General features: G+C 41.1%; 1 protein-coding gene across 10 annotated transcripts in view; it reads right to left on the reverse strand.

The window, feature by feature from the left end:
* Positions 1-24,906, reverse strand: part of LINGO2 (leucine rich repeat and Ig domain containing 2) — a 2,408,131-nt gene that overhangs the window by 1,353,906 nt on the left and 1,029,319 nt on the right. For 3 of the 10 annotated variants that reach the window (XM_073667628.1, XM_073667593.1, XM_073667612.1), the window contains one exon: positions 5,691-5,816. The exons of the other annotated variants lie outside the window; for them this stretch is intronic. The gene's annotated coding sequence lies outside the window, so the exon portion shown is untranslated. The remainder of the gene's footprint in view (positions 1-5,690; positions 5,817-24,906) is intronic. 10 annotated transcript variants of the gene reach the window in all.

Raw genomic sequence — 24,906 nt, forward strand, 5'->3', positions numbered from 1 at the left:
GCCTAAAAACACAGCCATGAATAAAGAATGGTACCAGAATGTCCTCCAAGAGCAACTTCTCCCAACCATCCAAGAGCAGTTTGGCGCCCAACAATGCCTTTTCCAGCATGATGGAGCACCTTGCCATAAAGCAAAGGTGATAACTAAATGGCTCATGGAACAAAACATAGAGATTTTGGGTCCATGGCCTGGAAACTCCCCAGATCTTAATCCCATTGAGAACTTGTGGTCAATCATGAAGAGACGGGTGGACAAACAAAAACCAACAAATTCTGGCAAAATGCAAGAATTGATTATGCAAGAATGGACTGCTATCAGTCAGGATTTGGTCCAAAAGTTGATTGAGAGCATGCCAGGGAGAATTACAGAGGTCTTGAAGAAGAAGGGGCAACACTGCAAATATTGACTTGCTGCATTAACTCATTCTAACTGTCAATATAACCTATTGGTACTCATAATATGATTGCAATTATATTTCTGTATGTGATATAAACATCAGACAAACACTAATAAAAACCAGAGGCCAGCAGATCATGTGAAAATATAATTTTGGTGTCATTCTCAAAACTTTTGGCCATGACTGTATACCTCATTCTGAATATTTACTTGGAAACACAATTACTCTTTAAATTAGTTTCATCAGGCCGTGCAACTATAGGGGAAGATACGATCAGTGAAAAGTTTGTTAAAAATTTTGAAGTGTAGGATAGGAGTAAGTTGCTCGGAGCTGCACCGGGCTGTCTCCAGTAGCCCCATAGAGGAAGAATGGATTCTCAGGATCAGTAAAGGTCCCAATAGACCCTCACCAATCACTAAAGCATGATTTATGCTATGGATAAGGGATTAAACCAAAACTTGGCACAAACCATTTAAGCTCTCTAACTGCATAGTTACTACTGTAACTACTTTTTCTGGATTTCGTTTGAAGGACATAGCCACTAGAGATTGCAAAATAGACTATCCATCAACCATCTTTTGGTTACTTGAAGTTCTACTATTTGCACTGGTTGTCCTGTACATTGCAGTTCTCCTCGTAGCACTGATTTTATCTTGACAGCTTACAAACTCAAAACATTTAATATTCCATTTAGCTCTCTTCAGTTCCAGCTTCAATTACATTTAGCTTAAGTGTAGGAAAAAGTCTGTACAAAAGAATATGTTCAAATATTCTGCAAAAAAACAAAATTATACTGCTATTTAGACATAATTAAATAAATGGACTATTAAATGCCCTTACATTATCAGTATTTGAATAGAAATTAGCTAATAGTATATATTGTAAAAAAAAAGCCACAGACCATGGAGATATACATGGGCTTAAAATCAAGTGTCAGAAATGATTAAAGAATATAAAAAAGCCAAATCTACAAAATACTTAATTGATTAATTTTTCCTGTTATTGATGACATGAAGCTTTGTATTGAATGTAAAATGCACATGTCTAGAATAATTGGTCCTTTTGAAGTGAGTCATTTGGTGTTTCAATGTGAGCACTCAAACTAGGTAGAAACTTTCACATCAATGCTCCAGCTACTGTATATATAAAATAACATTTAACAGAAGTCTTAAAGGAGTTATGGAGAAATGTTTTTTTTAGAATAGACTTGAGGATATAAAACATAAACTCACCAATGTTCTCTCTGCCGAAGCCTAGCGATGCCTCTTTACCACAACAGCACACATGTCTACTGAAGCCAATCACTAGGTTCTGCTTCAAGTTTTTCCCTTAGTTGGCAAGAGGAAAGTGTATGTAACATCTTTGAAGTGACTCCTGATGGCATCTGCTGTAAACAAGGCTTTGCACCAAACAATGGTAGCAAAAAATGCTTATGGAAAAAACTCTTCCAAAAACGTTTCAAAACTGCGTTTCAGGAAACAAAAAATCTACTCCAAGCTATCACAAAGAAGGAGCATTTGCAAAAGTGGTTTACATTAGAAAATTCATTTTTGACTTCATCATATGCACATAAACTCATTTATTAAGAGGTGCATTAATCTTAATCTCTTTGCGTCCTATCGTACATGTACTTCACGGCCAGAGTGCACATGAATACATACATAACTGAAATACATAACTGGCATCAGTCAGTAAACGCAACGATTGGCGCCAGCCGCTATTGTTTCTGCTCAAGTATTTAAATGACTACAGTACAGACCAAAAGTTTGGACTCACGTTCTCATTTAAAGATTTTTCTGTATTTTCATGACTTTGAAAATTGTACATTCACACTGAAGGCATCAAAACTATGAATTAACACATGTCGAATTGTATACTTAACAAAAAAGTGTGAAACAACTGAAAATATGTCTTATATTCTAGGTTCTTCAAAGTAGTCACCTTTTGCTTTGATGACTGCTTTGCACACTCTTGGCATTCTCTTGATGAGCTTCAACAGGTAGTCACCGGAAATGGTTTAAACTTCACAGGTGTGCCCTGTCAGGTTTAATAAGTGGGATTTCTTGCCTTATAAATGGGGTTGGGATCATCAGTTGTGCTGTGCAGAAGTCTGGTGGATACACAGCTGATAGTCCTACTGAATAGACTGCTAGAATTTGTATTATGGCAAGAAAAAAGCAGCTAATTAAAGAAAAACGAGTGGCCATCATTACTTTAAGAAATGAAGGTCAGTCAGTCCGAAAAATTGGGAAAACTTTGAATGTGTCCCCAAGTGCAGTTGCAAAAGCCATCAAGCGCTACAAAGAAACTGGCTGACATGAGGACCGCAACAGGAAAATGTTAAAAAAAATTACACAAAAGTTCAAATCACCTCCCTTAGCCCAGATTTAAAATCAAGAAATAGTAAAATTCTTTCTGTCTATGTGTATATTCCAATAAATGCATCAATAAAAAGATATAGAATGTGTTCGTGTATCTGCTTTTGTATTGTAACAAAGTTTAGTGCTGTTACAATAGTGCTGTTACATCCACTAATATTACCAAATAAATTAATGCTGTAAAAGTGTCATCCACAAATTAGTGTTATTTATCCACAAATTTGTAAAGAGTTAAAAGAAACATTCAAAGCTGGGGCAACTACACAGTACTCATGCCTAGACCTGAAACCCACAGGATTTTTCAGCTTGCTTCATTGAAACCAATAGAACTAAACAGCGAAATTGAATTATTTGCATTTTTTAGAACAGAAAAAGACATTGATGCCAGATAAAAATAAAGGTAAAAAATATCCTTTATTAAAAATACCAATAAAAGCCGAACAAGGCACAATGCTTAAAAAGATATGGGGGCGAAACTGGTATGGACCAAATATACAGCTCTTGCAAAAATTGAGAGACCACTGAACAGTTTTCTATTGGAAAGCATGGAAAGACTGGTGGAAAGCATGCCAAGATACATGAAAGCTGTGATTAAAAATCATGGTTAGTCCACCAAATACTGATTTCACAGTTAAAACATGAGTAATTTGAAGTCTGAAAGCACTGTTTCTTTTTTAGTATTTTGACGCTTTATCATTTGCTGCAAATAAATACAACATTTTTAGCTTTGAATTTCAGAGATATGTTGTCAGTAGTTTATAGACCAAAACAACAATGTACATTTTACTCAAAAATATACCTATAAAGAGAAAAATCTGAGAAAATGAAAATTTTTCAGTGGTCTCTTAATTTTTGCCACAGCTGTATATACCGTACATAAACAATATGGAGAGTTTCTGCTTGAAGTTTTTGGCAGGATGTCAATAGCCTCCCTGAGTTGTGTTTTGATGTGAACTCCCTCCTAACCTTATAGATGTTTTCACTGAGGATACTCCAAAGGTTTACAATAGGATTTGGGTCAGGAGAGGACGATGGCCACACCATGAGCTTCTCTCCTTTGATGCCCCTAGCAGCCAATGACTCAAGGCATTCTTTTCAGCATGAGATAGTGCATTGTTATGCATGAAGATGATATTGCTATGTATGTCATAGTTCATTTTGTACCATGGAAGAAAGTGTTCAGTCAGAAACTCTATATACTTTGAAGAGGTCATTTTCACACCTTCAGGGACCCTAAAGGGACCATCCGTAGCAAAATCATCTTCATGCATGACAATGCATCATCTCATGATGCAAAGAATACCTTTGAGTCATTGGCTGCAATGGGCATTAAAGGAGAGAAACTCATGATGTGGCATCGTCCTCCCCTAATGTCAACCCCATTGAGAACCTTTGGAGTATCCTCAAGGAAAAAAATCTATGGGGGTGGGAGGCAGTTTACATCAAAACAGCAGCTCTGGGAGGCTATTCTGACATCCTGCAAAGGAATTCAAATAGAAACTATTCAAAAACTCACAAGTTCAATGGATGCAAAAATTGTGCAGGTGATATCAAAGAAGGCGTCCTATGCTAACATGTAACTTGGCCCGTTAATGGGACTCTTTCAGCGAAGAATGACTGTTTAAACTAAGTCATGTCTCTCGGTGCTTCATGGCTTCGCCAATAATTTATATACATCTTCCCACCTGCTTGTTTTCCCTTAATCTCCAACCCTCCTTCCTATTTCATTGACAGCTTTGGCTTCATAGGGACAGAGAAGGGCAGTGGAGATAGCTAGAAACCAAGCAGGTGGGAAGGAGTATATAAATGATTGACCCCACCATGAAGCACTGAGCGCCTGTACTTGGTTTGAACAGTAATTCTGTGCTGACAGAGTCCCTTTAAATTTTTTTTTTTTTTTTATTGAAAAAGATTTTATTTCAGTAAATGTGACCTATTAATACCATTTTCAGTTCTTTACAACCTATGAATTATTTGGAAACTGTTGTGCATAGTATTTTGAAAGAGTGCATTTTGAGATTTTTCAGTTTTGAAAAAAATACTGTTATCATTGGGAGGTTTGTCCAATAAAATTTGATTTATACTCTAACTGTTAATGTTTTAAACATTATGCTGTCTCATTTGCATCGACCATTTAGGAAAATCAGTGAAAAATAGCTTTTGCATAATAATTTGGAATGTGGCATTTAATAACTATATTAATGGACTGCTATTTTATACAACTTTTGTTAGAAAAAATTTTTACAAACACAAGTTAGTGAACAAAAATACTTACACCAATTTACAATTGTGTAATTTATTCCATCAGGTACTTGACTAACACTTTCAAGCTGTAGCTAATTGCATAAACACAAAGGTCAAGCTGTCCAGCTAACATTCACTATTAGATTAAAATATCTCCTTAGATTGCTGTGTAAAAATGGATGAAAATAAAAACTCTATTTATAAAAGTTACATAAAACATATGCACTCACTAGGCATTGGATGGCACATGTTGTGACCAGGGATGAGCGGACCAGTGGAAGTTTGAGTTCTGGTACCCAACCCGAACTTTAGTCCAAAGTTCTGTTTGGGTACCAGAACTGTACCCAAACTTGAATCTGAACCCGAACCCCATTGAAAACAAAGGGGACGTAAACTTTAGAGTTGGAAAATCTCTCTCTCTTTCTTTCTCTCCTTCCGAACTTCCCCTGGAACTCCAAACATTAACACAAACTTCCTGGAGAAGTCTCTGTTTGGGTTCAGCACCGGACGCTAAGTGTCCGGTATGAACCCTGAACTTTAAAGTTGGGGTCCGCTTATCTCTAGTTGTGACGTGATGTGCACATTATTATTCAATGGCCTACTTGGCAATGGAAGCCTTGGTGCAGAGTTAAGATGGCCAAAGAGGACAGAAGGAAGAAAAAAGAGGCTACCTGGAAGCAGGACCAGCTGTTGGGCTTTGATGGCAGCAGGTGAATGACAAGATGAGCATTATTCTTTAAAACCTTTCTCGGCCCTCCACAATCCAGCAAAATGGTGACCGGCTGGCTGTCAATTTGCTGAATTTGCACAAAGAAAATTGCAAATAAAATCAGATTCAGTAGATATCAATTTGCCTTGAACAAATTACATGAAATATTTTTAACCCCAAGTAAGCATTTTTCCAGCTGGGATTTATGTGGTCAAGTTCTTTGCTGAAATGTATAGTTTATACATAAGCCATTCTGAGCATGTCACCTTCTGCTGCAGAGATGTGCTATTATTTCCATCAGTACACGGCAATAGGGTAATAAATGCAGCACTAAAATACTTTAATAAACAAGTATAGCTTTTTAGTGTCATAAGATGTTCTTCCAAGAGAGCAGCACATTATGTTTTAAGTGAAGCTCTTCTTTAGGCAGTGTGAGAAAATGAAGCATGAAAGGTAGAAGGAAAAGCATCTTTAATAGTTCCTGTACAGATAATGCTGGCCAAAGACAATCAACAGCCATGGCTCATTTATTTTATGTCTTTGAGCACTCAGAGACAAAATGTTAGTGTTTGGTGTACTGAGGGGCTCCTCTGCTTTGCATCGGTAATGAAAAAATGGATTTGCATAAAACAATAGAATTTATACATACTCCTAATCCCAGTGACCGTATGCAATTGTAAGCCCATATGGAAGAACATGTGTGCACAGCACTGGGAGCACTAAGATCTGCTCAGTTGACCATTTTAGGTTCACGTCCATTTAACAGGTCAAAGAACTGACATAAGCTTTTCAATGTGGTAGAAGCGTAAATGGTCCACTTAATGTATGGGAACAATGAAATGTAATATGGATTCATATTTCATGCAGTGTAAAAAAATGATTACTTAGAAATGGAGAAATGTACATGGCAATTAAGTATATTATAAAGAAGATGCATTTAAAAGTTTCTTGATGCTAATAGATCTCTATAAATTTATATTCGGCAATTATTATTTCCCCTTAATAAGGTTATGTATCCCATGTAGTCTTTTTTAAATTGCTGCTTAGGTGAAGTGGTTTTTACGATCATTATTTAAAGGGAGGTAAAATAGATTCTGGGCGAGTGATCAATTTATTTCTGCACATCAGACTTAGATAATCCTTGGTGATCAGTATGCAGTAGCCATATGCTATTGCATAAATTCCATTTAAATAAATGGCTTACCATGTCCTATATAGACAGGTGGAGCCTGATAGATCAAAAGACAATTTTCTCACCGTCTTTGTTCCCTCTGGGTCATTGGGGTCTGAATCCATTGTTTGACATTTTTACATAATAAATTAAGATAGTGAAGATGAAAATTAAAATAAACTCTGTTTTTTTCGCATACTTTTGCATGTTATTTATATTATTTTAGAAAGAACATTTTAAAAAGGAGACTTTTACATTCTCTGATAAGTGATTAAAGGGAACCTGACAGCAGGATTTCACCTCCCAAACTAATTATATGTGCATATAGCTCTTTCAAAGTCAAGTCCAGCAATACCTTTACATGGTCCTCCCAGCGCTCCCTACTTCCCTCTAGGCTGTGTGAATTTAGACAAATGATCCATCACTCAAGCAAGGATGAGGCAGCATTGGGAGCAGAATAGAGCTGGAGTGACAGAGGCATCAGATCCACAGTTTCATTTGCATATCAATCCAAAAGCAGATTTCTCAGTAACGGAGGAATGGATCGGCCATGTATAGGTATTCCGGACTTGGCTTTGAAAGAGCTACATGCCCTGGAAAATCCCCTTTAAAGCTTCAAGTCAATTAAATAACAATTAATGGGCCCGATTCATCAAAACTTTTACGTCAATATTTTGGCATAAAAAGCTTTGAAAAGTTGCATAAGTTTGGAGCAACTTGAGATTGCGCTAAAATTTTTTAGACTTTTTGCATTCTCACGCAATTTTTGGTCAGCTCTGACAACGTGGGCTGGATGGGGACTTGGTAACCACCTCTCCTCAAATTAATGACAAGTGTCGCTCTTCAGTACACCACAAATCTTACTCCAGCAGGGACTGGAGTAGAAATTGTGGCGGGGAGCACACATACAGTGGGGAAAAAAAGTATTTAGTCAGCCACCAATTGTGCAAGTTCTCCCACTTAAAAAGATGAGAGAGGTCTGTAATTGACATCGTGGGTAGCATTTTTTTCAAAATTTGGTGGAAAGTAAGTATTTGGTCATTTACAAACAAGCAAGATTTCTGGCTCTCACAGACCTGTAACTTCTTCTTTAAGAGTCTCCTCTGTCCTCCACTCATTACCTGTAGTACTGGCACCTGTTTGAACTTGTTATCAGTATAAAAGACACCTGTCCGCAACCTCAAACAGTCACACTCCAAACTCCACTATGGTGAAGACCAGAGAGCTGTCAACGGACACCAGAAACAAAATTGTAGCCCTGCATCAGGCTGGGAAGACTGAATCTGCAATAGAATCATAGAATCATAGAATGGTAGAGTTGGAAGGGACCTCCTGGGTCATCTGGTCCAACCCCCTGCTCAAAGCAGGATTCACTAAATCATCTCAGACAGATGTCTGTCCAGCCTCTGTTTGAAGACGTCCATTGAAGGGGAACTCACCACCTCTCGTGGCAGCCTGTTCCACTCATTAATCACCCTAACTGTCAAAAAGTTTTTTCTAATATCTAATCTGTGTCTCCTCCCATTTAGTTTCATCCCATTGCATCTAGTCTTTCCTTGTGCAAATGAGAATAAAGATGATCCTTCTACAATGTGACAGCCCTTGACATATTTGTAGACAGCTATTAAGTCTCCTCTCAGTCTTCTTTTTTGCAAGCTAAACATTCCCAAATCCTGCAACCGTTCCTCATAGGACATGGTTTGCAGACCAGTCACCATTCTGGTCGCTCTTCTCTGAACTTGCTCCAGTTTGTCTATGTCTTTTTTAAAATGTGGTGCCCAAAACTGTACACAGTATTCCAGATAAGGTCTGACCAAACAGGAGTAAAGACAGATAATGACTTCACTTGATCTAGACTGTATGCTTCTGTTAATACATCCCAGAATTGTATTTGCCTTTTTTGCTGCTGCATCACACTGTTGACTCATGTTCAGTCTATGATCTATTAGTATACCTAAGTCTTTTTCACATGTACTGTTGCTTAGCTCTATTCCTCCCATTCTGTATATGCTTTTTTCATTTTTATTGCCCAGATGTAGTACTTTGCATTTTTCCCTGTTAAAAACCATTCTGTTGGTTGCTGCCCACTGCTCCAGTTTATTTAGGTCTTTTTGAATCCTCTCTCTCTCTTCTCTAGTATTAGCTATCCCTCCTAGCTTTGTGTCATCAGCAAAGTTAATCAGTTTACCCTCAATTCCTTCATCTAAATCATTGATAAAGATGTTGAACAATACAGGTCCCAGGACGGAGCCCTGTGGTACCCCGCTTGAGACATTCATCCAGCTGGATGTGAAGCCATTTACAACCACCCTTTGAGTCCGATCACTAAGCCAGTTATGAATCCACCTAACAGTTGCCTGGTCCATTGCATACTTGGTCATTTTTTCAATAAGGATGGTGTGAGATACTTTGTCAAATGCTTTGCTGAAGTCAAGATATACTATATCTACAGCATTTCCCTGATCCACCCAGTCAGTGATTCTGTCATAGAAGGAAATTAAGTTAGTCTGACATGACTTGTTAGTTACAAACCCATGCTGACTCTGGTTAATCACTTCATTCTTATCCATGTACTTACATACATGTTGTTTAATAATTTGTTCAAAGATCTTTCCTGGTATAGAAGTCAGACTCACCGGCCTATAGTTCCCTGGGTCCACCTTCTTCCCCTTTTTGAAGATAGGAACAACATTTGCTCTTCTCCAGTCTTCTGGGACTTCTCCTGTTCTCCAAGAATTTTCAAAGATTATGGAGAGTGGTTCTAAAATTTCTTCTACGATCTCCTTCAGTACTCTGGGGTGTAATTCATCTGGACCTGGAGACTTGAACTCATTTATGTTAGCTAAATATTCCCTCACAATCTTTCTGTTTACAGATAACTTGGATTCCTCTATTCCTTTAAAAGGACAGTGAAGATCAGTTGATGTTACATTTTCTTTCTGAGAGAAAACAGATGCAAAATAGGAATTAAAAAGTTCGGCCTTCTCAACATCCTCTCTTACCATTTCTCCATTTTCATCCTGTAAAAATCCTATAGCATCTTTGACTTTTCTTTTACTTTTGACATACCCCCAAAATCCTTTTTTATTGCTTTTGACATCTCTTGCAAGCCTTAATTCATTGTCAGCTTTAGCTAACCTGATACGTGCCCTGCAGGATCTGCAGACTGCATTATAATCTTCTTTAGATATGCCTCCCTCTTTCCATTTAATAAACATTTCTTTCTTTCTTTTTAGCATGTGTTTAAGTTCTGTGTTCATCCATCCTGGTTTCCTTAAATGCTTCCCATTCTTCCTACTTTTCGGGATTGTTAACGATTGTGCTTTGAGAATCTCATTTTTAAAAATGTCCCATCCTTCCTGGACATTTTTGTCCTTAAGGACATCCAGCCATTGGATCCCTCCTATTCTCTTTCTGAGTCTCTTAAAATCTGCCTTTCTAAAATCTAACCTTGAAGTTTGAGTCTTCACATGTCTTCCTCCTCTAGTTATCCAAAATTCTATAATAGCATGATCGCTGCCTCCTAGCGTCCCAGCCACCTTTACCTCCTCAACCATTTCCTCCCTGTTTATAAGGATTAGATCCAAAGTAGCAGATCCCCTTGTTTTCTCCCCTACCTTTTGGAAGATAAAGTTGTCAGCAAGAGAGGATAAGAATTTGCTTGACCTGTTAGTTTTACTTGAGAGAGATTCCCAACAAATGTCTGGATAGTTGAAATCTCCCATGACCACTACGTCATATTTTTTGGAGAACTTGGTCATTTGATACATAAAGAGTTCATCCATATCTTCAGCTTGCCCAGGTGGCCTGTAGTAAATGCCTACAATGGTGTCCTTTCCGTGGTTCTCTCCTTGTATTCTTACCCAAACAGTTTCCACAGAACTCCCAGTCTCTGAAGCTTCAATCTCTGTGCAGATATACGCTTTTCTAACATACAATGCGACACCTCCTCCTCGTTTATCAAGTCTGTTTCTTGCAAATAAGTTGTATCCTTTTAGCCTTGTATTCCAATCATGTGTATCGTCCCACCAAGTTTCAGTGATTCCAATGACATCATATTCCTTTTCCTGCGTTAGTAGTTCCAATTCTCCTTGTTTGTTGCCCATGCTTTGTGCATTTGTATAAAAACATTTTAGTTTGTGATTGGTTTCTCTTCCTCCCATATTTTTATTATTTAAATTGTTTTGTCTTTGTTCTTCCTTTCCACTTCCAGTAGCAGAAATCTCAATAGTATTTGTCAGCTGTATGGATTTTTCTGGCCTTTTGCTTCCCTTCCCACATTGTTCTAGTTTAAAGCTCTCCTGATGAGTTTAGCAAGGCGACTTCCAAATACATGTTTTCCAGTCTTCGTAAGGTGCACCCCATCTCTAGCAAGTAGTCCATCGTATAGGTAATTCATTCCGTGATCCAGAAATCCAAATCCTTGTTGACGGCACCATCGACGTAGCCAGTTGTTCACCTGTAGAATCTTATTCCACCTCATTGTTCCATGGCCATCCACTGGGAGGATGGATGAGAAGACCACCTGCGCTCCCAATTCTTTCACTTTCTTGCCTAAGTCTTCAAAGTCACTGCAGATGGTTTCCAGGTCCTTTCTTGCGGTGTCATTTGTCCCCACATGTATTAGCAGGAATGGGTAGTGATCTGTAGGTCTGAAGAGTCTTGATATCCTGTCAGACACATCTTTAATTTTTGCTCCTGGAAGACAGCACATTTCTCTTGAGGTTATGTCTGGTCTGCAGATAGCGGCCTCTGTTCCGCTTAACAGGGAATCCCCCATGACCACCACTCTCCGTTTTTTCTTCACAACATTCTTCTTTCTCCATCCAGGAGGATTCTGAGGGCTTACAAGGTTATTCATTGCTGGCAAAGTCTTATTTTGCTGTATTTCTTCATGGTTCTCCTGCGTGAGAGCCTGGTACTGGTTCCTGAGCAGTATGGGTGCTGACTGCCTCTCGATCCTCCTGCTTCTCTGGGTCACATGCTTCCATTCCTCTGTTTCATCAGGTGCAGTTCGAATTTCTTCTCTTTCTGAATCATGAAGAGATAATTCTGCTCTGTCTAAGAACTCTTCACCTTCCTTAATGATTTTCGAGGTAGTTAACCTCTCTTCTAGATTTCGCAACTTTTCCTCCAACAGGGACACAAGCTTGCATTTCTGGCATGTGAAGTTTGGCTTTTCCACTGGCAAGTCTGTGAACATGTAGCAGGATATGCAGCTCACCAAATGGCTCCTGGACTCTTCCATGTTCTTACTGTTAATGTTCTGAAAACAGTGAAAAAAGCTTAAAAAAAAAAAGCTTCAAAATGCACGCGCCGGCAGGCGCGCGGTTTACCGATGTCCTCTTTTCAGCTCCAACAGCCAAAATCCAGTGTTCCTTGAGCTCGCGGAGACTCTTCACTTACCCCAAAATGCAGTGGGAATATGCAAATTATCTCCTCAGGACTCCTCCCCTGGTTTACCGATGTCCTCTTTTCAGCTCCAACAGCCAAAATCCAGTGTTCTTTGAGCTCGCGGAGACTCTTCACTTACCCCAAAATGCAGTGGGAATATGCAAATTATCTCCTCAGGACTCCTCCCCTGGTTTACCGATGTCCTCTTTTCAGCTCCAACAGCCAAAATCCAGTGTTCCTTGAGCTCGCGGAGACTCTTCACTTACCCCAAAATGCAGTGGGAATATGCAAATAGGCAAGCAGCTTGGTGTAAAGAAATCAAGACCACTGATAATCTCCCTCAATCTGGGGCGCCACACAAAATCTCACCCCGTGGGGTCAAAATGATCTCAAGAACAGTGAGCAAAAATCCCAGAACCACACGGGGGCAACTAGTAAATGACTTTCAGAGAGTTGGGACCAACGTTAAACAGGCTACCATCAGTAACACACTACGCCGCCAGGGACTCAGATCCTGCAGTGCCAGACGAGTCCCCCTGCGTAAGCCATTACATGTCCAGGCCCATCTGAAGTTTGCTAGAGAGCATTTGGATGATCCAGAAGAGTATTGGGAGAATGTCATATGTTCTGATAAAACCAAAGTAGAACTGTTTGGTAGAAACACAACTCGTCATGTTTGGAAGAGAAAGATTGCCGAGTTGCATTGAAGAACACCATACCTACTGTGAAGCATGGGGGTGGCAACATCATGCTTTGGGGCTGTTTCTCTGCCAAGGGACCAGGACGACTGATCCATGTACATAAAAGAATGAATGGGGCCATGTATCATGAGATTTTAAGTGCAAACCTCCTTCCATCAGGAAGGGCATTGAAGATCAAATGTGGCTGGGTCTTTCAGCATGACAATGATTCCAAGCATACCACCAGGGTAACGAAGGAGTGGCTTGAAAAGAAGCATTTCAAGGTCCTGGAGTGGCCTAGCTAGTCTCCAGATCTAAACCCTATAGAAAACCTTTGGAGGAAGTTGAAAGTCCGTGTTGCCCAGCGACAGCCCCAAAACATCACTGCTCTAGAGGAGATCAGCATGGAGGAATGGGCCAACATACCAGCAACAGTGTGTGCCAACCTTGTGAAGACTTACAGAAAACGTTTGACCTCTGTCATTGCCAACAAAGGATATATAACAAAGTATTGAGATGAACTTTTGTAATTGACCAAATACTTATTTTCTACCAAAATTGAAAAAAAAATTCTTTCCAAATCAGACAAAGTGATTTTCAGGATTTTTTTTCTTATTTTGTCTCTCATAGTTGAGGTCTACCTATGATGTCAATTACAGGCCTCTCTCATCTTTTTAAGTGGGAGAACGTAACGTTACATTACATAAACTGCAATGTTTCTCCTATCGATTTCAATGTTAATTCTGGACAGCATACAGATTGAAAATGGTAGGCATTCATGAGCTGTCTAGGATTTTCATGGACCGATATTGTTTGATTTTTTTTCTATACACATGGTCTGCAAAAAAAAGACATGTGAACAGCTCCCTAGATTATAATGGTTACTTGTTCACTACAGCACAAATGATGTAAGTGTTAACAGAGCCTTTTATTTGTGACTGTGGAAACATAGATATTATTTATGACTGTTGCAGTGATACATAAATCTGAATTAATTTACAATTAAAATCTAGTCATATTGACTCTATAAATATTAAAAGATAACATAAGAAATACTGTCATAAAAGGTAAGATAATGAATAAATATAACAATGTAGATGAAAATATTACAAGCCTGCCCTCCTATTAACTAGCTGACTACTTGAAGTTCTGTTCTGGATTTTCACTAGATGTAAACCTTCATTTTGTTTGCTGCTTTCTGGTGATAATTGCTTTCAATGTTAAATTTCAGTACCGTAAAAGAAATTGTAGCTACCAAAGTAGAAACGCTTCAGAGAAGATGTGTATGCACAATTGATGTACTGTACATTTTAAGATGCCACTTATGCAGCTAGATTCAGGAAAGCATGAAAGTAGTTTCCTGAATGTGATCCCCATGCAAGTAATGAAATTTGTCTCTTGATGTCAGTAAAACAGACAAACAAGAAATGATGTTGAGAATTTAAGATAAAGAGTAATCTTGAAACTCACTTATAAAAGTATGAAGTGCCATACAAAAAAAATCTCAATAGAAAAGCCACATACAATGGTTGAATTGTAATATTTTCAACCACAATAGTCTTTCCTGGGTCAATGTATCTTGGAAACAAATTAAACATACAATGCCAAAGACAGTGCTATTCTAGGGTATGTGTGATTGACTGAAAAGGGCCAACCAGCATGAGCATTTTAATGGTATAATATATGAACTACTGAAGTGCATTATCTGATTGCTGGGCTAGTAATGCATCTCTTGTACAAAAAAGACTGATTTTTTTCTTTAAAAGATTCATATTATTATTATTATTAACTTTACAGTTTTGTTATGATATGACCTTTGGCCTGAAATCATGGGATGTACTGCTGTATTTTTTAATTTATGCATTTGTTCATATAAGATGGAAGCAAAATTCTTCAACCTCATTTTAAATTATGTTAATTCAGTCATACATCCATAGCGGCATAGCACGCTGCTACTATGGGCCAATGAGTCTGGGGGTCCGATGTCACACCATTCCATAGCGGCATACCACGCTGATACTCCGTTGCCCGTGAGTTGGGAGGCACAGTGTCGCATTGCTCCGGGTCCTTTTACCATCACATTTCAGCGGTACCTACAAAATCAGGATATGGATACTGTGATCCACCATTCAGTCTGTGCCTGTGATACTGAGGCTCAGCACACTTTAAGGCTATGTTCCCACATGTTTTGTTTTTTTTCAATCAGAAATCTGCAGCAAAACTGATCTCTGGTTGGGTGTTTGAACATCATATTAAGTGAGGTCTGTGGGTGGTATTAAACTGAGTGGGGGACTGTGTGGGCATCATACTGAGGGGCTGTTAGAGCCATCATATTGACAGGCCATCATATTGTAAGGGTGGCTATAATACTGTGTTTGTGGGAACTATATGGTGGATGAGCTGTGGGGGTATAATACTAAGTGAGGGGCTGTTAGGGCCATAATACATAGTTAAGGGCTATCAAAGTCATCAATCTGAGTGAGGGGATGTGGGGGCCCATCATACTGAGTGGGAGGTGAACTGTGGTGGCATATTGATTGGTTGGCTATGGAGGCATTATACTCAGTAGGGGCCTGTGAAGACCTCAAATGGAGTGGTGGGATGTTGGGAATCATAATGAGTGGGGCGCCATGATACTGAGTGGTGGCTGTGGGAGCATTATAATGAAAGTCTCATAATACTGTATGGAGGCCTGTGGGGGCCATGATACATGTGTGATGGATTGTGGGGCATCATACTGAATGGGGGCCATCATACTGAGTCGAGGCCATTATACTGACATTCCATCATGCTGTCTGGGGGGTCTTGATAATGTGTGGGTGGAACTTTGGGGACATCATACTGTGCTGGAATTATATATATATTATATTATGTTGGGGGCATTATGGTGTCTTCATATGTACTTGTGAGGGGACTGTGGGGTGACTTTTTAGGAGGATTTACTGTGGGGATAATATACTCTGGGTATCGTGGGTCAGAACACTAAGTGGCTTAGGAGCTTCAATAATGGCAGAACTACTGTGTACATGCAACAATGCAACATGACCCTCTCCCTGTTTATAAAAGTTGGGAGATATGACCAAGCCTACTTCACCAATTTTTTCTCCTAGCACAACTATTATAACAAGTTGGTTCTCTGAATTCAATACATGTCACTTTTAATGCATTTGTGTAGAATCCCTCATAAGAACACAGAGCTCTTACACAGTTTGTACAGTAGAGTAATTTTCCATCTCTAGAGTCACTGGGTATGTCTCGCTCTCCAATAGAGTGTAAACTCTTAAGGCCAAGAGTGTGCTTTCTCTCTCGTGCCTGTAGAGTGTAAGCTCTTAAGGTCAGCAAGGTCCTTTCATTCTTCTGTGGGATGTAAGCCCTTATGATCAGTAGGTAAAACACAAGGGAGAAAGTTTAGCAAATAGGGTCTTATCTGAAAAACAATTAAATGCTTTTTATGTGATTGTTTCCTGATGAAAAAGTGCCTGTCACTTTGAAACGCATTGAATAAAAACCACATGTTTAAGAAATTCCTGTGAATTGACATCTTCAATAATCTGCAGCACGGGAGGAATCCACAAATTTTACATATATTTATGATCTGTAGTAGCGAGTACAGTAGTAGTGAGTACAGTAGTAGCAAGTAGTAGCGAGTAGCGAGTACAGTAGTAGCAAGTAGTAGCGAGTAGCGAGTACAGTAGTAGCAAATAGTAGCGAGAGCACTTGCATTTCTGTAGAGTGTAAGCTCTTATAGTTAGCAGGGTTCTATCTTTCTAATGTGGAGTGTAAGCTCTTAAATAGTGTTGAGCCACCCCCGTAGTGTTCGGGTTCGGTTCGGTTCGTCGAACACCGGGATGTTCGAGGAACTGTTCGTCGAACACCTTAGAACACCGTCGAACACCGTCGAACACCATTAAAACCAATGGCAGGCAAACAAAAACACATAGAAACACATAGAAAACACCTTCAAAGTTGTCCAAAAGCTGACAAACTGCTCAGAAGACACTCTCTTTAAAAAAGCCGGCCGGCAATTCAGCAGCGGCATACACCGGTATGCCGCAGGTGAGCGCTGCCATCCAGCTTGACATCCTTCAGAGACACTGCAGAACGCAAGCATGCCTGCGCTCTGCAGTGTCTATGAAGGATGGCATGCTGGATGGTAGCGCTCAGCTGTGATCCAGCCTGTCATCGCAATGCCATCCCAGCGTGGAAGAATTCTCCTGCTGAAGCGCTGAGCACTGAGAATTATCCCACGCTGTCAGTGACGTGCATGAGGTGAGCCGAGTTCATTGGACATGAGTTCAGCTCATGCACGTCACTGACAGCGTGGGAAAATTCTCCTGCACTCAGCGCATGCGCAGGAGAATTTTCCCACGCTGTCAGTGACGTGCATGAGGTGAGCTGAGTTCATTGGACATGAACTCAGCTCATTTGGATGCCGTCACAGCCAGACACTGAGGAGCGCAAGCATGCCTGCGCTTCTCAGTGTCTGCCGCATGGCAAGCTGGATGGCAGCGTTCTGCTGCGGTCCAGCCTGTCATGTGAATGTAGCAGAGCTGAAGCTGTCGTGGGAACCATGGAAAGGTAAGGATGATGTTGCTTTATTATTTTACTTTTATTGCAGGAGATCGTTGGCTTCAGCTGGAATGGGCGTGATGGTAAGTAGAGATGAGCGTTGTTCTACTCGAACTGTTCGCCAATCTCAAATTCGAGCTGTTTTGGGCGGTGTTCGAGCCGGTCGGCGAACACGAACAATTTGAGAAAAATTCGGCTGTTCGAGGTTATGTTCGATAACTGTTCGTGCACCAAAATCATAACTGGATTTTTTCTCAGTAATGATGAAAATTAATGTTAATACGCAGTTTGAGTGTACAGCGGGGCGGGGGGAGGGGCAGGGGATGGATCTCTGCAGGAACAATGAAGATCTCCATTTTTTTTTCTCTTTCCCGCATTTGCAGTGGGGAGGTGCAATCTGTCAGCCTATCAGCAGCGCACACACGGAGCGAAGTGCTTTTTTTCACACAAGCAAGGGCATGTGTGATTGGCAGTGTGTGTCACATGTCCTTGCCCTATAAGACCAAGCCATTTTCCCCGTCGCCACCATTTTCTCACTGCTGCAGCTGCGTGTTAGACGGCACCGCTGTTGCTGTGTGCGCTATACCTTGTTAATTTCAAGCCAATTTTCGCACAAATATACAGATAGCTTGGGAGTAGGGAATAGTTGTGATTGCATTCCTTTTAAGGACTAGGTTACAGCATTTCCTACGACTTTTATCAGGCAGGTCTGTGCTCTTAAATAGATAGATTGTGGGAGTAAAGACTAATTGTAATTGGAGTACTTTTCAGGACTAGGTTACATCAGTTCCTATCAGTTTTTGCCAGGCAGGTCTGTGCCAGTGCTGTGCAAGTTTTTTTCACAGCATTTGGCTGAATCTAGCAAAGCTAATCCTTTTTGGCCTATTGCAGAGTGTGTTAGTCAGTGGAGTAGCCTATCTGTGTTGCAAGATATACCACCTGTGTATAGAATACCAATTTTTTTACTGCACCTAGTGAAGTAAAATCTTTTGGGCATAGCATCATTCTATTAGTCCATCTATACTGACCTCCATCAGGTTGCAAACTGAATATAATTTTTTTCTGCATCTAGCTCTGAAAAAATATTTGGGCTTCTAGCGGTGTGTGGGACTTGGTCTATTAGTCCATCTATACTGACCTCCATCAGGTTGCAAATTAAAAATAATTTTTTTCTGCATCTAGCTCTGAAAAAATATTTGGGCTTCTAGCAGTGTGTGGGACTTGGTCTATTAGTCCATCTATACTGACCTCCATCAGGTTGCAAATTAAAAATAATTTTTTTCTGCATCTAGCTCTGAAAAAATATTTGGGCTTCTAGCAGTGTGTGGGACTTGGTCTATTAGTCCATCTATATTGACCTCCATCAGGTTGCAAATTAAAAATAATTTTTTTCTTCATTTATCTCTGAAAAAATATTTGGGCTTCTAGCAGAGTGTGGGACTTGTTCTATTAGTCCATCTATACTGACCTCCATCAGGTTGCAAATTAAAAATAATTTTTTTCTGCATCTAGCTCTGAAAAAATATTTGGGCTTCTAGCAGTGTGTGGGACTTGGTCTATTAGTCCATCTATACTGACCTCCATCAGGTTGCAAATTAAAAATAATTTTTTTCTGCATCTAGCTCTGAAAAAATATTTGGGCTTCTAGCAGTGTGTGGGACTTGGTCTATTAGTCCATCTATACTGACCTCCATCAGGTTGCAAATTAAAAATATTTTTTTTCTTCATTTATCTCTGAAAAAATATTTGGGCTTCTAGCAGCGTGTGGGACTTGTTCTATTAGTCCATCTATACTGACCTCCATCAGGTTGCAAATTAAAAATAATTTTTTTCTGCATCTAGCTCTGAAAAAATATTTGGGCTTCTAGCAGTGTGTGGGACTTGGTCTATTAGTCCATCTATACTGACCTCCATCAGGTTGCAAATTAAAAATAATTTTTTTCTGCATCTAGCTCTGAAAAAATATTTGGGCTTCTAGCAGTGTGTGGGACTTGGTCTATTAGTCCATCTATACTGACCTCCATCAGGTTGCAAATTAAAAATATTTTTTTTCTGCATGTAGCTCTGAAAAAATATTTGGGCTTCTAGCAGTGTGTGGGACTTGGTCTATTAGTCCATCTATACTGACCTCCATCAGGTTGCAAATTAAAAATAATTTTTTTCTTCATTTATCTCTGAAAAAATATTTGGGCTTCTAGCAGCATGTGGGACTTGTTCTATTAGTCCATCTATACTGACCTCCATCAGGTTGCAAATTAAAAATAATTTTTTTCTGCATCTAGCTCTGAAAAAATATTTGGGCTTCTAGCAGTGTGTGGGACTTGGTCTATTAGTCCATCTATACTGACCTCCATCATGTTGCAAATTAAAAATAATTTTTTTCTGCATCTAGCTCTGAAAAAATATTTGGGCTTCTAGCAGTGTGTGGGACTTGGTCTATTAGTCCATCTATACTGACCTCCATCAGGTTGCAAATTCAAAATAATTTTTTTCTGCATCTAGCTCTGAAAAAATATTTGGGCTTCTAGCAGTGTGTGGGACTTGGTCTATTAGTCCATCTATACTGACCTCCATCAGGTTGCAAATTAAAAATAATTTTTTTCTTCATTTATCTCTGAAAAAATATTTGGGCTTCTAGCAGCGTGTGGGACTTGTTCTATTAGTCCATCTATACTGACCTCCATCAGGTTGCAAATTAAAAATAATTTTTTTCTGCATCTAGCTCTGAAAAAATATTTGGGCTTCTAGCAGTGTGTGGGACTTGGTCTATTAGTCCATCTATACTGACCTCCATCAGGTTGCAAATTAAAAATAATTTTTTTCTGCATCTAGCTCTGAAAAAATATTTGGGCTTCTAGCAGTGTGTGGGACTTGGTCTATTAGTCCATCTATACTGACCTCCATCAGGTTGCAAATTAAAAATAATTTTTTTCTTCATTTATCTCTGAAAAAATATTTGGGCTTCTAGCAGCGTGTGGGACTTGTTCTATTAGTCCATCTATACTGACCTCCATCAGGTTGCAAATTAAAAATAATTTTTTTCTGCATCTAGCTCTGAAAAAATATTTGGGCTTCTAGCAGTGTGTGGGACTTGGTCTATTAGTCCATCTATACTGACCTCCATCAGGTTGCAAATTAAAAATAATTTTTTTCTGCATCTAGCTCTGAAAAAATATTTGGGCTTCTAGCAGTGTGTGGGACTTGGTCTATTAGTCCATCTATACTGACCTCCATCAGGTTGCAAATTAAAAATAATTTTTTTCTGCATCTAGCCCAGCCAATAGTTTTGGCCTAATACCACAGTTTGGCCACTCAGCTCTGCTCGGTTACCATCCATTGTTTTTTTGTGCAAACAACTCCAGAGTTGTGAATTAGTTAACCACCAAAATGAGTGGAAAAAGGCCTGCTGCTGGTGGAAAGGGGAATAGGCGTGTTGGGAAGGGGAAAAAAGGTTGTGTCCGTGGGGTAGGTGCAGAAGAAAGACCATCTTCCAGCCAAACTAAAATGTCTACTTCTTTTAGCGGACAATGTGATAAGATCCCTTTCTTACGGCCACGCCAATCGCTACAAATTCCAGATGAGGCACAAAAACAGCAGGTGCTTCAACGGATATCAAGTGCTCCTTTAAGTGGGCTCTCCTCCACATCAACTTCAACATCACAAATACTCCAGTCCTCAAAGGTGTCACCCAAATCGCACTTGCTTCCTCACAGCTCCCAAATCTCCAGCTGCCCGTCTGAGTATGAGGTAGAACAGATGGTTGAGTCTGCAGAGCTGTTTACTCATACTATAGCCTGGGAATCAGAGGTCGACTCCAGCGCTTCTGTGAATCCAGACGAGGAAATGATCTGCACTGATGCCCAGAATCTTTATGAGTCGGATCCAGGACCAGACGCAGAAGGTTCTGACCATAATGTAGACCCTCATTCCCAAACTGTAACTCCTGTTGGTGGAGACAATGAGGAAGACGATGATAAGACTCAAATACCTGATTGGAGCGACAACTTTAGTTTTTTGTCAGGGCAGGAACAGGTTGGCTCTGACGATAACGCACAGGGTGATGATGATGAGGTCGGAGATCCCACTTACTGTCAACCCACAGTCAGCCAAGAGATGAGGTCAGCAGAGGAGGTGGAGGAAGATGCTAGTGACGACGAGGTCAGGTTGCGCCTTCCTGGACAGAGACGTAGTACTGGAAGCACGTCAACAACTGCATCCTCAAACACAACTCTGCCTCTCACCACAAGTCGTGGTGGCTCTTCAGGTCGCATGGGTGCTAAGCCTTGCATAGCCTGGGCATTTTTTCAGATCGATAAAGATGACCCAACTCGTGTTATCTGTAACATTTGTCAGCAAAAGCTAAGTAGAGGCCAAAAAATACATAGTTTGAGTACATCATGCATGAACCGGCACATGGACATGAAGCATAAGTTGCAGTGGGAAGCTCAGTGTGCTACAATGCGGCCTAGCCGGCCGGGCCAATCACCGTCTGCCATATCTTGTGCATCCGCGACCTCTTCATCCTCTGTGACTGGGGGGACAGCAGTCACACCTGTTTTGGGGCGCAGACCTGCCACCTCTTTACCCGCAACAGCCAGCGTGATTGGCAGGTCATCATTTTCTTTGGAGGTGGTAACACCAGCTGGTGTTGAGCGCTGTCCGACATCGATAGCACCACCTTTGGATCAAGGCAACCTAACATGTCCGCCTGCATCTTCCTCACAGACCGGCAGTTTGCCGGGGACACCCTTATAAACCCCGTCTAAGCACAATAGCCAGCCCTCGGTCCCTCAGATGTGGACAAGTAAAAGACCATTTCCTCCTAGCCATGAGAAAGCTAAGAGGTTGAATTTCACCATCTGCAAGCTCTTGGCTACAGAAATGCTGCCTTTCCGCCTGGTGGACACAGAGGATTTTCGAGACCTTATGTCCGTCGCAGTGCCCCAGTACCAGATGCCCAGTCGGCACTACTTCTCAAAGAAAGGTGTGCCTGCGCTCCACCAGCATGTCGCACACAACATCACCGCTTCTTTGAGAAACTCTGTGTGTGACAGGGTGCATTTCACCACAGACACTTGGACGAGTAGGCATGGACAGGGGCGTTACATGTCGCTGACTGGGCACTGGGTAACTATGGTGACAGCAGGACAAGTGGCTGCTGTCCAAGTCTTGCCGTCCCCACGAGTTGTGCGTCAATCCTCTTTATGTCAAAGTTCCTCCACTGCTTCTGCCTCCTCAACCTCCTCTCGGTCTTCCACCTGCACCCAAAGCCTGTCTGGTCATGCCACAAGCTTTCTAACTGCGCAGAAGGGATCCTGCACACCTCCTTACTATGCTGGCAGTAGGGCTCAACGTCATCAGGCGGTTTTTACATTGAAATGTCTGGGAAATGTGAGTCACACAGCTGAGGAGTTGTGGTCAGCTCTGGAGAACCAATTTCATGAATGGTTGTCTCCACTGGACCTGAAACCAGGGAAGGCCGTGTGCGACAATGCTGCAAACCTGGGTGCGGCCCTTCACCGGGGCAATGTCACACACGTGCCTTGTATGGCTCACGTGTTGAACCTGGTTGTCCAGCAATTTTTAGCCCACTATCCCAGACTAGATGGCCTTCTGCAGAGGGCACGGTCGCTGTGTGCTCACTTCCGCCGTTCGCATCCCGCAGCTCAGCGACTTACATCTCTACAGAAGTCGTTGGGCCTGCCACTTCACCGGCTAAAATGCGATGTGCCTACCCGGTGGAATTCAACTCTGCACATGTTGCAGCGACTGTGGTAGCACCGACAAGCCCTGGTGCAATACGTTCTGACGTATAGCCTGGGCCAACGAGATTCAGAGGTGGGGCAAATCACGCTGGAGGAGTGGTCTCAGATCAGGAACCTATGCACCCTTCTGCACAGTTTTGAAATGGCGACGAAGATGTTTAGTGCTGACGATGCCATTATCAGCATGACTATTCCGGTGATTTACATGCTGGAGCACATGTTAAACAGAATTCGGAGTCAGGTGGTGGCACAAGAGGAGGTGGAGGAAGTAGAGGAGGAGGAGTTGTATGCGGAAGGGCTAACATCTGCAAGGTCCAGACGGTCGGCAGCACCAAGGCGGCAGGCATGTGAAGGTGGGGGAGATGGTTTTACCAGGGCGCATGGTAGCAGCCAAACTAGTGAGGAAGGTGCAGGAGCCCAGGAAGAAGTGGAGGACGAACTGATGGAAGACTCATCAGATGAGGGAGACCTTGATCACATTTCTGTTGTGCGAGGTTGGGGGGAGAGGACAGAGGAAGGAAGCATGATTGTTACCTCGCCACCAACACAACAGGGACTTGGTGCTCCTGGATGCGCAACACACATGAGTGCCTTCTTGCTGCACTACCTGCAACATGACCCTCGAATTGTGAGAATTAGAAATAATCCTGACTACTGGGTTGCCACACTGTTAGATCCCCGGTACAAAAGTAAATTTGCAGAAATTATTCCTGCCATAGAAAGGGATGCACGCATGCAGGAGTATCAGCAGAGACTGTTGCAGAATCTTACATGTGCTTTTCCACAAAATACCAGTGGTGCACGTAGTGAATCTCACAGTTCCAACTTGCCAACCGTGGGACCGTCAAGTGTTCAGCACTCAAACCGTAACAGAACCACAGTATCTGCTGGTAACATCAATTTTGCGGAATCATTTCACCACTTTTTTAGCCCATCCTTTGCAAGGCCACAGGAGACAAGAAGTCTGACACATAGTCAACGCCTAGAGACGATGGTACAGGAGTATCTCCAAGTAAACATTGAAGCCACGACTGTGTCACTGGACCCTTGCTCTTTTTGGGCTTCCAATCTGGATAAATGGCCGGAGCTAGCCACTTACGCCTTGGAGATCTTGTCATGCCCCGCAGCCAGCGTTCTGTCTGAACGTGTGTTCAGCGCTGCTGGTGGTGTGCTGACAGATAAGCGCACGCGGCTCTCCACTGATAATGTAGACAGACTCACGTTCATAAAGATGAACAAATCATGGATCCGAAACGACTTTTCTACCCCTGTGTCATCCTGGGAGAGTAAAAGCTTGATGATTGGTTAAAATCACCCTACCAACCGTTTTAAGCTTTCAAATTACTAATCATGTTTATCTGTATCTTGACTGGAAAATAATTTGGGCTTTGTAGCAGTGTGCAGCACTGATCCTATTAGGCCATCTATAATAAGCTTCACCAGATTTAAAATTAAAAATAATTTTTAGCTGCATCTAGCCCGGAAAATAATTTTGGGGCTCCGAGATGCGCAAGACACATAAGTGCCTTCTTGCTGCACTACCTGCAGCATGACCCTCATATTGTCAGAATTCGAAGTAATCATGACTACTGGGTTGCC

This window comes from Phyllobates terribilis, unplaced genomic scaffold (genome assembly GCF_046119375.1).
Source record: "Phyllobates terribilis strain yellow unplaced genomic scaffold, ASM4611937v1 Scaffold_1__5_contigs__length_1240528914, whole genome shotgun sequence".
Taxonomy (NCBI): Eukaryota; Metazoa; Chordata; class Amphibia; order Anura; family Dendrobatidae; genus Phyllobates; species Phyllobates terribilis.